Source organism: Podarcis raffonei, chromosome 15, assembly GCF_027172205.1.
Source record: "Podarcis raffonei isolate rPodRaf1 chromosome 15, rPodRaf1.pri, whole genome shotgun sequence".
In the NCBI taxonomy this organism is placed as follows: domain Eukaryota; kingdom Metazoa; phylum Chordata; class Lepidosauria; order Squamata; family Lacertidae; genus Podarcis; species Podarcis raffonei.
The window spans coordinates 38,767,975-38,777,225 of NC_070616.1; positions in this window are offsets into that span (position 1 = coordinate 38,767,975).

The following is a 9,251-nucleotide window of genomic DNA, read 5'->3' on the forward strand; positions in this document are numbered from 1 at the left end:
ATTGTTCTTATTTTTATTTAAGGCATTTTTTATACCACTTAGGGATGCGGGTGGTGCTGTGGGTTAAACCACAGAGCCTAGGGCTTGCCAATCAGAAGGTTGGCGGTTTGAATCCCAGCGACGGAGTGAGCTCCTGTTGCTCGGTCCCTGCTCCTGCCAACCTAGCAGTTTGAAAGCATGCAGTGCAAGTAGATAAATAGGTACCGCTCCAGCGGGAAGGTAAACGGCGTTTCCGTGTGCTGCTCTGGTTCGCCAGATGCGGCTTAGTCATGCTGGCCACATGACCTGGAAGCTGTACGCCAGCTCCCTTGGCCAGTAAAGCGAGATGAGCGCCGCAACCCCAGAGTCATCTGCGACTGGACCTAATGGTCAGGGGTCCCTTAACCTTTACCCTTATACCACTTACTCATGAGTGTATTTTATATTAGGCATTTAAAATTATGTTGCTCAATTAATCTGAAATGCTTTTGTCAGGTCCCCCCCCCCATTTTTCACTGAAAATTTCAAATGAACTGAAGACTAGGGAGCCAATAGCCCTCCAGATCCCATTAGTCCTCACCAACTTGGCTAATGGTCAGGCACCCTTGTGGTCCTGCCTCATCTGAAAGGTCACAGGTTTACCCATCCTTAGTTTAAATGATTGATTGAGTGAGTAAGTAAGTAAGTGATTGATTGATTGATTGATTGATTGATTGACATTGATTAAACATGTCAGCCCTAGAAATTATGTTTTGGCTTCCCACCCCAAATCATTTCAGCATCTTAAGTGTACCATTTTCCAAAGTGGTCTAAGCAACAGAAGCCTGTACTTCTATGCCTGTCATCAGGAGAACGGAACATGAAAGAGTGAGGGATGCCTTTGGGGAAAACTAATATGCAGATAACTTAACAGAAGAGATTTATATAGAATGTAATGAGCAGAGATAGATGCTTTGCCAGTTAACTTATAAATCAGTCTCTCTTGGTACTGATAATATTGCACATGCCTGCTTGAAGTTTATAATACCATCAGCAGCTGGAGACTGATTTACAGTCAAGCACAGTCTATCCATTATTACTTAGCATTAATAGAAAAGATTTAGAGGCAGATTTTCAAAGGCACATACGGCACTTAGACACCCCAGTTGGCACTGACTATCAATTGTCCTTCAGTGTCTTAGGAAATTCAAGGAAGGGAGTTTCAAAGTGGGATAAGTGAGATAAGAATCAACAGCTGTCTGCTGATATCCAGGGGTGGGGAAAACTGTGGTTCTCCAGAGGTTGTTGGATTGCTGCTCCCATCAGCCCCCTCCAACACGGCTAATTCTCAGGGATGATGAGAGATGTAGTTCAGCAACATCTGGAGGGCCACAGACTCCTCATCCCTGATTCCAAGCCTTGGATGTGCACAATTCCTGGTGATCCCTCCTAGATGCTGTTTCTTAACATCACCTCCTGCTTGGCAGAGACATTTACATTTTGCAACAGAAACTTCAATTGCTTCTTTTTACTTTGAATACCAGAGCTGTTGCCCATTCATGCTCTAGAAATTATATATCTGTGGAATCTGAGGTCCTCCAGATGGTTGGACTCTATACAGTACCTCTAACATTTCTCCAATGAAAATAGGGATGTCCCATTCCATAATGATCATTTTACTAATTAATAATAATAATACCTTTATTTTCATTGTACAATCTATGTACAATGAAATTATATCCCACACATCTTACTGGGCTGCCCCAGCCACTCTGGGCAGCTTCCAACTTATATAAAAACATTATAAAACATTAAACATTTTTAAAAACTTCCCTATACAGGATTGCCTTCAGATGACTCGGGGGTTGGACAACTCCATACCCCCCAACATTTCTCCAGTGAAAATAAGGACATCCCAAGGAAAAGTGGGCCATTCTGGGATCAAATCAGAAACTGGGACGGCTTCTCTAAATCAGGGACATCCCTGGAAAATAGGGACACTCGGAGGGTCTGCAACTCCCATTAACTTGCCTCAGCCAGCAATACTAGTGGTTAGTGCTGATGGGAGTTGCAGTTTGGAGGGCAAAAAGATCCCCATTGCTGATTTACAGATTTGCCTGGATGTAGGTAGGAGAAATTTCACAATAATATAGAACATCGGTGCCTTTAGAGATGTTGCTGGGTTTCATGTTTCTTGGCCTGGAAATGCAACTCATGGTGAGGTGAGCATTTTGGCCTCAAACATTTGTCTCTGATGAATGAGTGTTTATGTAGGTCAGTGATTAACCAAAAGTGATTTGGGATAGGCTTTCTGAGCATCGGCAGAATAAGGCACATCTTTCTTTGGACATCTATTTAAGATGTTGCAAATACAAATATGGTACATAGTAGTAATAAAAATCATATATGGCATTGTGAATATAGCAAAAAACATTATACTAATTTTGAATTTGTCCAAATTAACATTTAAGTTCTATCCCATAAATGTTAAGTCCTTGATTCAGGATAATAGCTTCTGAGGAATAAACTCCAACACACCTCTGGCATCCTTTGCTGAATCAAAAAGCTGTGGGCACGTGCAATTTTACCTTCCTTATGTTTTCCTTTTTTCCTTCCAGAAATCTTCTGCTGCAGTTCCAATTGTCTCTCTTCTGTGTCTTGTTGACAGGCTTGCTGAAACAAAACTGGTATTTCTTCATAAAACGAAGGAATAACATTGGCTGCTCAGGTTTAAATGGCTTGCAGGCAGGCTCCCAAGTCCTAAAACCTCTAACACAGTGTGATGTCCACATTCTATGTTTGTTCTCTGTCCTGCCCCCAGTCCCCTGCCGCCCTTAAATCTCCAATAAGTTTTGCTTTACATTTGCTCCCGCCTCCCCGCCCCCTGGTGCGAGGGTTCAGTTGTTGCTTGGAATGTAATGGACCTTTGTCAGGTTTTTAAATCACTAGCACTGTGCAAAGAGCAAGGCAAAAATATCTTCAGTATGACCTTGAGGGTCTCCATGCCAGAGATCCCCAACCCTTTGGGCAACAGAATTAGAAAATGAAAAATGATTCTGCTCAGATGTATGAAAACATCCCCCTTCGGTTGTTTCTCTTCACAAAGTGAAAAATCACATGGAGAGAAGGAGGCTACTGTCTCTGGCGCTACCCCAAAGATAGCTCAGTTGGTAGAGCATGATAATCTTAATCTCAGGGTTGTGAGTTCAAGCTCCACACTGGGCAAAAGATTCCTGCAGAGCAGGTGGCTGGACTAAATGGCAATTCTGTGCTTGGTACTTGGCCATTCATTCTAAATGGTGAATGGCTGTGAGGAAGCCACTGAGAGAGAGAGATTTTAAACTTGCTGCAGGATCACCATTCCTTGAAATATGTCCACAAAACTCACCTTTTCTGCAAGAACTTTGGGTTATCCCCATTTCCAGTGGAAATTAATGTCATTTAAATTAATCTCAGCTAGATGGTAATTGGTCACAAGGTGGTTCCAGGCTGTTCCTATTTATGGGTGGGATTCTGGATGCAGCCTGGGTGTCTCTTCAGCCAACATGTCGTTCAGAACATCTGGAGGACATCAGGCTGGGGAAGGCTGGCCCAGATAGCAGTGACTCGTTCAAAGATCCACTCCCATGGTGGTCATATTTCTTTTCATGCTCTGTTGCCGCTTAGCACTTAGACGCTGCCTGATGCTGTGAAATATGTTCAGTCAAGCACTGATGGTCAGCACTGTAAACTTTTAATTCTGTTACTTTCTTTATCCCATCGCTGTGCTTACAGCATTATAATTGATGGAGGCTGTCCTATGAAACAATTAATGATGACATTATTAGCTTATTAATTATCTCTGTTCAGCCGTTGCCTTTTGCCGAGGGGACCACAGCCATATTTAAATTATGCTGGTTGACCTTCTTTTACATATTTAGCAGGTAAAAGGTTATTAAAGTGCTTAAGAAGAATTACTGTGCCTCTAGTTGACCTGATAATTGGTATCATTGTTGCCATAAAGGTTTAATTGCGCTGGCTGACATTCAAATACATAAGCTTGTGCCTGAATTGCATATCTCTACATAAAGTGTGTGTGTGTGTTTGTAATATATACATTACAGAGAATCTCCACTCTGTGAGCAAGTAAACACTAACAAAAGCCAAGAGATAAATGTGAACAGCAGAGAAAATGGATGAGGTTGCTCTTAGATGACGTCAGAAGTTTCCTTTGGAAGTTTCTAGAACACCATTCTGTGGGTGATAGTCTGTAGACTTTCAGCCAAGTCCAATTCTCCTCAGACCTGGTGGTGTAAATCAGGATGAACTTATAAAGAAATTAGTGGAATTTTTAATTTATATTAAGCTTAAAATCAGTGGTCACCTTTCCAAATATTTTCTTTCCTCAAGGTGGTTAAACATAAAACACCGTCTTTCCAAAAGGGCAGACTCACACATTATGCAGCAGATGGGTTTGCCATTTCTCCACTGAGTGTTTTCTTGTAAAAACCATGAAGCTGAAAATGAAAGGCATGATTGTAAACTCAGGGGAACATGGTGTGTTGTCTGCTGCTTCCAAGACCATTGGGTGAAACCTGTGGGTGTGTCACCACACCTGGAGCACTGATACACCCCATCTAACACACACACACACGCACACACACACACACACACACACGCTTAAAAATGAGGTGCTGATCTTCAGAAAAGTGTTATGAGTACCATTTTTGCCACAGACAGCAAAAAAAAGTGCTGATACCAGGGAATACTGTCACAAATATGGACATTTCCACCTTTATAAGCTGTTTAGAAGTGTTTCACACACATTAGCTTTTTAATAGATATAACTGAGGAAGAATGAAATGATTCAGACTAAGCAGTGCTGTGCCCATAGACAATTGTGTGCCTGCCAGCGCAAGGCCTCAGCAAAAGTCCCCTGAGAAATCCATACTGAAGGAAGTGACCATCTTTTCTTCCTGTTCGGTTCCTCTTTGCCCTGGCTTAGCCTCTCCTCAACATGTCCCCTTAAACATATCCACGTTTCATAGGATGCCAGAATTAGGCACACACCCTCCCATATATTATAAAAATTGGAGAGAGGTGTGCAAAGAGTGTCTTTCTGTGAGTGTGGTCGCTGAGGCAGATATTAATATTGTGCAGCTTGAAGAGACTGTATGCATAAAAAGCTGAGTCCTTTTGGAAATAAACCATTGCCATCAAGGCCCATAAATTTAATCCAAAACTTTACTTGCAGAACTTTCTTCAAAACAGATTAAAAATATCAAAGATACATCCAAATAATTCCATGCAAGAACTCAGGCTCAGCATCTCAAAAATAAGTTTACACTGTGAAAATCACATGGAGAGAAGGCTACTGTCTGAGGCTGTGTGCTCCCGGAGTCAGTCATTTGATGAATTTGCAATTCAGTACCCTCCCATGTGATTTAAGGTTGAATATTCATGACAGAGCTATCAGAGAACAACAGCAGTTAATTATCAGCTAGCTAAAGATGCTCAGAGAGCTCTTCTTGCCTTTCTTAAGCTTCAGTGGGATCTTCCAGCAATACACATAGGCATTCTCTATTTCAGTGTGAATTAAACAATTATACTTAACTCATTGATGGGTTGACAAATGGGCTGTGTGTCTGTGTGTCACAGGGGTGGTCTGAGGTCTTTTGGTGCCTGAGGCAAAACACCCTGCTGCTGTGTCCATGAGGAGGGGGTGTGAGGTTCTGCAAGGGCTTCTCCTCAAGGAAAGGGGCAGCAAACTCCACAAGGACTTTTCCTCAAGAAGAAGCTCTTGCAGAATCTCCTCTTCCTTGCCTGGCAGTGAGCCTTTTCTCCTTAAGGAGAAGCCCTTGCAAAGTCTTTCCACCCCTCTGGGCTGGGGGAGGGACTCCCTTCCCACCTGGGGGCAAAACTGGGCAGAGGGATGCCTCCCCTCCTTCTGGGCACCTAACAAGGATCCTGGGAGAATGGATTTCTTGCAGTGGCAGGGGTCTGATGTCCTTTGACATCCCTTCTAATTTTATGTTCCTATTATTCCTTATCTCATGGCTAGAAAGCAGTTTGGAAATGATCTCCTGAGTTATATTGTGTGCGTCCAAGGTCCCATCTGCACTACACATTTAAAGCAGTATCATGGCTTTAAACAGCCATGGCTTTCCTCAAAGATTCCTGGGGAGCTGTTTGGAGATCCCCTGTTCCCCTCACAGTGCTACTATTTCCAGAGTTCCCTGGGAAGAGGTGGGGTCGCGGGTGGCGCTGTGGGTAAAACCTCAGTGCCTAGGTCTTGCCGATCGTATGGTCGGCGGTTCGAATCCCTGCGGCGGGGTGAGCTCCCATCTTTCGGTCCCAGCTCCTGCCCACCTAGCAGTTCGAAAGCACCCCTAAGTGCAAGTAGATAAATAGGTACCGCTTTATAGCGGGAAGGTAAATGGTGTTTCCGTGCGCTGCGCTGGTGCTGGCTTCGTCACGCTGGCCACGTGACCCGGAAGTGTCTTCAGACAGCGCTGGCTCCCGGCCTCTTAAGTGAGATGAGTGCACAACCCTAGAGTCGGACACGACTGGCCCATACGGGCAGGGGTACCTTTACCTTTACCTGGGAAGAGGGAATTCATTGTGCCCTCTGTGAGTTCCCAGGATTATTTGGGGGAAAGCAATGACTGTTAAGTGGTAGACAGGAGTGCCTGGCGTGCTCTGGTCCATGAGGTCACGAAGAGTTGCACATGACTAAACGACTAAACAACAACAAAACAACAATGACTGTTACAGTGGTCTGATACTGATTTAATTGCACAGTGCAGATGCGATTGTGATTCACCCTGCTTTGTCTTTCAAAATACAATGGAGAGGAGATATCCTGTTAGCAGCACTGAGACTATTGTCATGAGGGATTGGGCAGAGCAATTCTGTATTGTTCTTCTGGGTGCATGCCTGCCAGATTAAAAACTTGCCAGTAACTCCAATTACAATTATGTAAAACATACCTTCTGAATTACAGCAATAAAGAATTGGACTGCAGGCATTGTCCTTCTGCCCTTTAGGGTTAAGTGTCTTCAGAGCATCAATCTGTTTAACTGACCACAGATTTTAACTAGAACAAGTGTGTCTGTGTTTTGCAGCAAGGCCATAAATCTGTCTGCGGTTATGCTCAGGTCCCCACTTCCAGTGGGAGGTAATTTGCTTTTTATGTCAGACAGTCTCAAGGATATCACCGTAATGGGGTTCTAGAGAGCTATTAGAATCTATGGTGCAAAATGGGATATGGACATGGTGATATGCTGAGTGTGCCTTCCCTAATTTGAGCCATCCTTGGCAGAATGGAAAAAAAAAGAACTAAGGCTTTTTCTTTTCTTTTGGAAGTAAAAGTACTCATTTGGACATCCCCTCTGCCAGGGCGGGCCCAAGACATTTTGGCACCTGAGGTGAACCACAAAATGGCGCCTCCTTCCAGCCAGAAAGAAGGGGTGAGGGAAGATCTGCATCAGGAACAAAGGGGAAAGGAAGGTCTACATTGGGATAAGCTGCCCCTTTGGATCTTGCCGCCTGAGGCAGTCACTTCTCCTTGCTGCATGGGTAGGGTGGCCCTGCCTACCAGGCCCTCCTGGTTAGCATCTCAATTTAAGGCCTCATTGGTACCACACTTGTAAAACACCATCATACCACTTTAACAGTCATGGCTTTCACCAAAGAATCATGGGAATTGTAGTTTGTTAAAGGGACTCCAATTCCCAACACATCACCACTATCCCCAGAGCTCCCTGGGAAGAAGGAATGATGGTTAACCTATTTTTAAAAGACATCTGAAGGCAGCCCTGTTTAGGGAAGTTTTTAATATTTAATGGTGTATTGTTTTTAACACTCGATTGGGAGCCGCCCAGAGTGGCTGGAGAAACTCAGCCAGATGGGTGGGGTATAAGTAATAAATTATTATTATTATTTTCTAAGCTCTGTGAGGAGAAAAAAGTATCCTAAAATATGCCCCAATTAATTGGACAACAGATTTAGAGAGTTCATTTTCAGTACAAGTACTGACAAAAGCCACGGATGGTAGGCATCGTCTTAAAAGAGGCGTGCCTTTTTTTCTTGAATATCAGAGGGAGTGCTTCTTCTCTGAAGATGCCTGCTATGACATAAATGCATTTAAATAAACAAAAAGTAAAAAAGAGGGTTATAAAGTAAAAATGTGAACAAAGTATGCTTCTTGATTCAGGAAGCAAATTTATTTAAACGGATTAATCAACTAAAACCCAGCTGATAAAAGTTCTGAAACTTCTTTCTTGTGCCTTTCAGTAAGTTGTAACTTTATTTGTTTTATTTATCATGATGATTGTACCACTCAGAGACATGCCTAGAAAGTGTGGATCAAGTGGAAAACCACTGCTACGCATGGGACAAGTGTGGACTAGGACTCAGAGCAGACCCTTTGCAATGAATGAACATAAGGTGGTAATAGCCATTAATTTCAATGAGTCTGATCTGAATATGCTTAGCATAATGTACAATCCAGTGAGTGGTATTAGTGTACTTGTTCCCTTAGTGAAAGGAATTGTGTGTGCACAACAGAAATCTTCCCTTCTCCTTCCTCGTCCACCTCACACCTTCCCCAAATCTGCTCTGGAGAATCCTCCAGAGGCCCAGAACAGATTTGGGGGATGCATGGGAGGAGGGAGGGGACAAAGTTATGTTGCAAAAAATGTAAATCCTTGTTCTAATGGAATGAGTTACTTAGCGCTACATCAGATACAGCTTATTGTGTTTACATCTGGAAACACCAAACAGATGTAACAAATCCAACTCAGCAATGGATGGAGATCCGTTCTCCCTGTCCTGGCATTCTTGATAACCTTATTGCCTCAGGGTCTAATCTTAAGAAACCTGATACAATCAATTTTAATAATCTCTGAGTCCAAAAAGATATTTCATTGGCAAATACATTTTCCTGTCCACAGTGTTTGGTTCAGCATAATTAACATGAATAATGCAGGACAATTTCCTGATAGTTATTATATTAGAGGCCTCGGCTGGCTCATAACTGCCCCCATGACATATCTAGAATATAAATTACTTAGAGAGAAGAAAGGGTAGGCCTAGGTTTAGTTAAAATGTAATACATATTTTAAAATTTAAAAATATTCAATGTCATGTAAAAGTGACCTTAACTCTATTGCCCTCCTGTAAGAAATCTGCATAATTCTTCCCTTCCCTCCACCTTCTTTTCATTCTTTGTGTATCAGTGAGATGGTTATTGTTTCTTCTTCTTTTATATAAAAATAAACACACAAACAACTTTTTTTTTTGCAAAGAAACTG